The following is a 5000-nucleotide window of genomic DNA, read 5'->3' on the forward strand; positions in this document are numbered from 1 at the left end:
GTCGTAGAGCCGATACTCCATCTTTGGTACAAGGCAATCATTCCGCTGTAAATCAGTACGTCACTCGTAGTTCAGTCACCTCACAGCACTGCTCAGTAAACTATGCAGGCCCACATAGATAGATTATGATAGATTATATACGCAAATGCCCCTATACATGCTGAACGTCCGTACACACAAAATGAACCACACGTCAGCCACACACTCTATCACACACTACTCTCTGCCTGTAACAGACACAGATACAACTACTAAGCACCAGCATGGACCAACGTCCGGTGCATCCTATCCGCCACAGTACACCAACTACGCTATGATAACCAGACCGGGAGGTCCAATCATAAAACAGAATACCCCACTCGTCCGACAACCACAATTGCTCAGAGAAGCCACCAACACCCACACATGTCCTACACAGGGGTGCACCCATCACCACCACACTGCCTCGTCTTACAGCACAAACACACTGGCAGGAATGAAACACACAGGTCTGCCGCAACCACAGACACGGCTCGCCCCCTCTCACTGGCGAAAAGCGCATCCCGACGTGACATAACTCCTTTGACACACTGACGCTGCCTCGGGCATCCACGTCCTACGGTCGATATCAACGAACCTCCCCCCCCCCCTCCCCCCCACAACACGCCATCCCATACCACATTGTGTACCGTACCCAAACCTAACGTGTACTGTACTACAACGCAATGTGTACCATAACACAACCCAGTTTGTACCTTAACCTAACCTATGTCACCTTAACCTAACCTATGTCACCTTAACCTAACCTATGTCACCTTAACCTAACCTATGTCACCTTAACCTAACCTATGTCACCTTAACCTAACCTATGTCACCTTAACCTAACCTATGTCACCTTAACCTAACCTATGTCACCTTAACCTAACCCATCTTGCACCTTAACCTAACCCATCTTGCACCTTAACCTAACCCATCTTGCACCTTAACCTAACCCATCTTGCACCTTAACCTAACCCATCTTGCACCTTAACCTAACCTATGTTGCACCTTAACCTAACCTGTGTTGCACCTTAACCTACCTCAATTTGCACCGCAATGTAACGCAATTTGCACCGCAATGTAACGCAATTTGCACCGCAATGTAACGCAATTTGCACCGCAATGTAACGCAATTTGCACCGCAATGTAACGCAATTTGCACCGCAATGTAACGCAATTTGCACCGCAATGTAACGCAATTTGCACCGCAATGTAACGCAATTTGCACCGCAATGTAACGCAATTTGCACCGCAATGTAACTCAATTTGCACCGCAATGTAACTCAATTTGCACCGCAATGTAACTCAATTTGCACCGCAATGTAACTCAATTTGCACCGCAATGTAACTCAATTTGCACCGCAATGTAACTCAATTTGCACCGCAATGTAACTCAATTTGCACCGCAATGTAACTCAATTTGCACCGCAATGTAACTCAATTTGCACCGCAATGTAACTCAATTTGCACCGCAATGTAACTCAATTTGCACCGCAATGTAACTCAATTTGCACCGCAATGTAACTCAATTTGCACCGCAATGTAATGCAATTTGCACCGCAATGTAATGCAATTTGCACCGCAATGTAATGCAATTTGTACCGCAATCTACCCCCACATTGTGCCTTAACCTAACCCACATTGTGCCTTAACCTAACCCACATTGTGCCTTAACCTAACCCACGTTGTGCCTTAACCTAACCCACGTTGTGCCTTAACCTAACCCACGTTGTGCCTTAACCTAACCCAAGTTGTGCCTTAACCTAACCCAAGTTGTGCCTTAACCTAACCCAAGTTGTGCCTTAACCTAACCCAAGTTGTGCCTTAACCTAACCCAAGTTGTGCCTTAACCTAACCCAAGTTGTGCCTTAACCTAACCCAAGTTGTGCCTTAACCTAACCCAAGTTGTGCCTTAACCTAACCCAAGTTGTGCCTTAACCTAACCCAAGTTGTGCCTTAACCTAACCCAAGTTGTGCCTTAACCTAACCCAAGTTGTGCCTTAACCTAACCCAAGTTGTGCCTTAACCTAACCCAAGTTGTGCCTTAACCTAACCCAAGTTGTGCCTTACCCTGCTCTGTAATTGGCATATGACACGTTACATTAATGTATTGTCCAACCGCAACCCGCTCAGAATGTTGTGTACACAGCTACGTGTCATCTCCCCATAACAGCTGCATTGCAGTGTGGTACGCCATAGAGACGTGTGGGAGTAATGGACGCAGTGGATGGCGATCAGCATGAGCCGTCTGTTCATGTAGTGGCGCGTGTATGCAGACGTAGTAGTCTCTTCTCACACAATGTGATAGCACGGTGCCCCGCGTTCCACATCTGCGACATGCTACAGAGGCCGGTTGACAGTTGGTCGCGCAATGGACATCGCATACGTACGGGGGCACCTTCCACGTGCCCTCTAGTCGGGCACATTTTGTTGCGTGGATGTGAGCGGATGTAGTGTGTCTTGACACCTGACAGGCAGGCATGCAATAATAGTTGACTTTGCAAACGGGGATGGACGTGTACGTTTACTGGTGACGTTACGCAAATGAACAACTGGTAACCCGTTGTGGTGCGGTTGTCCTTGCTGGAGGTACATCTGTGAGGGCAACGATCGGTACAGCTACGAAGCGGTCCCCACCATACCAACGAACGTGAATGTGAATCTGGGTGTGAAGCGATACGCGGCTGTGGGTGGGTGGGACTGTCCCCGGCCGGTGAGGGGGGGCCGCCCGGCGTGCTGGCCGCGCGGTGCGTGGGCGCACGCGCTACAGCCGGCTGGTGGGGGCGCCCAGTGGCAGGCGCGCCGGCCGACGGACGCGGCAGGCGGCGCAGCTGCGCGCCGGGGCACCCTGCGCGCGGCGCCGTGCAGCCAAAGTGGGTCCTCGCCGGCCCGGTGCGAAGCGCGGTGGACATCTGCAGTGTGCTGGTCCGATTGAGGACTGTGTGCGTTGAGGATGCGCCGCCGCCCGGCACTCGGCGCCGCGACGCCGTCTGCTGCTCGGTCGCCCCAGCGGTTCTCGCTGGTGGTTTGTATCGCAGTTGTGCAGACGTGTTGGCACGTGCGCTGTGCTGGGAGAGTTCGCTTCGGCACCCACGTGGGGCCTTTGCCCTTCTGTGGCGCTGGCGTTGGAGCTGCCGGTCACCGTAGGTGGCGCGTGTTGTCTCCCGCCGGCAATGCCACGACAGCACGCTCCCGGGCCTCTGTCGGCAGCGGCAAGCTCAGTTGGGAGCACGGGTGGTCGCACCTAAAGCGTCTACTCGCCTAACTCCGGGCGATTGCGCCTCTCTCGAACCCGACCAAGTACTTAGGACGGCGCTGCGCGCCGCCGGGACCTGAGAGGGTTTCGAGGTGTATTGTGCAGGGGAGCTCAGCCTCCTCCTGTTTGCAGAATAATTGAGCGGACGCTTGCGTGTTCGCGCGGGCCCCTGGGACACACTCCCGGGCGGCCGGCTGCTCAGCTCTAGTTGACGCAGCTCCCTGGTTGATCCTGCCAGTAGTCATATGCTTGTCTCAAAGATTAAGCCATGCATGTCTCAGTACAAGCCGCATTAAGGTGAAACCGCGAATGGCTCATTAAATCAGTTATGGTTCCTTAGATTGTACCCACGTTACTTGGATAACTGTGGTAATTCTAGAGCTAATACATGCAAACAGAGTCCCGACCAGAGATGGAAGGGACGCTTTTATTAGATCAAAACCAATCGGTCGGCTCGTCCGGTCCGTTTGCCTTGGTGACTCTGAATAACTTTGGGCTGATCGCACGGTCCTCGTACCGGCGACGCATCTTTCAAATGTCTGCCTTATCAACTGTCGATGGTAGGTTCTGCGCCTACCATGGTTGTAACGGGTAACGGGGAATCAGGGTTCGATTCCGGAGAGGGAGCCTGAGAAACGGCTACCACATCCAAGGAAGGCAGCAGGCGCGCAAATTACCCACTCCCGGCACGGGGAGGTAGTGACGAAAAATAACGATACGGGACTCATCCGAGGCCCCGTAATCGGAATGAGTACACTTTAAATCCTTTAACGAGTATCTATTGGAGGGCAAGTCTGGTGCCAGCAGCCGCGGTAATTCCAGCTCCAATAGCGTATATTAAAGTTGTTGCGGTTAAAAAGCTCGTAGTTGGATTTGTGTCCCACGCTGTTGGTTCACCGCCCGTCGGTGTTTAACTGGCATGTATCGTGGGACGTCCTGCCGGTGGGGCGAGCCGAAGGCGTGCGACCGCCTCGTGCGTGTTCGTGCGTCCCGAGGCGGACCCCGTTGAAATCCTACCAAGGTGCTCTTTATTGAGTGTCTGGGTGGGCCGGCACGTTTACTTTGAACAAATTAGAGTGCTTAAAGCAGGCAAGCCCGCCTGAATACTGTGTGCATGGAATAATGGAATAGGACCTCGGTTCTATTTTGTTGGTTTTCGGAACCCGAGGTAATGATTAATAGGGACAGGCGGGGGCATTCGTATTGCGACGTTAGAGGTGAAATTCTTGGATCGTCGCAAGACGAACAGAAGCGAAAGCATTTGCCAAGTATGTTTTCATTAATCAAGAACGAAAGTTAGAGGTTCGAAGGCGATCAGATACCGCCCTAGTTCTAACCATAAACGATGCCAGCCAGCGATCCGCCGCAGTTCCTCCGATGACTCGGCGGGCAGCCTCCGGGAAACCAAAGCTTTTGGGTTCCGGGGGAAGTATGGTTGCAAAGCTGAAACTTAAAGGAATTGACGGAAGGGCACCACCAGGAGTGGAGCCTGCGGCTTAATTTGACTCAACACGGGAAACCTCACCAGGCCCGGACACCGGAAGGATTGACAGATTGATAGCTCTTTCTTGATTCGGTGGGTGGTGGTGCATGGCCGTTCTTAGTTGGTGGAGCGATTTGTCTGGTTAATTCCGATAACGAACGAGACTCTAGCCTGCTAACTAGTCGCGTGACATCCTTCGTGCTGTCAGCGATTACTTTTCTTCTTAGAGGGACAGGCGGCTTC

At 52.3% G+C, this 5000-nt stretch overlaps 1 non-coding gene across 1 annotated transcript in view; it reads left to right on the plus strand.

The window, feature by feature from the left end:
• The first annotated feature begins 3492 nt into the window (after positions 1-3492).
• LOC126148889 (small subunit ribosomal RNA) overlaps positions 3493-5000 on the plus strand; it is a 1909-nt gene continuing 401 nt past the window's right edge. The window contains exon 1 of the ribosomal RNA XR_007530652.1: positions 3493-5000. This exon is cut by the window's right edge and continues 401 nt beyond it. This is a non-coding gene — a ribosomal RNA (small subunit ribosomal RNA).

Source organism: Schistocerca cancellata, unplaced genomic scaffold (assembly GCF_023864275.1).
Source record: "Schistocerca cancellata isolate TAMUIC-IGC-003103 unplaced genomic scaffold, iqSchCanc2.1 HiC_scaffold_899, whole genome shotgun sequence".
In the NCBI taxonomy this organism is placed as follows: Eukaryota; Metazoa; Arthropoda; class Insecta; order Orthoptera; family Acrididae; genus Schistocerca; species Schistocerca cancellata.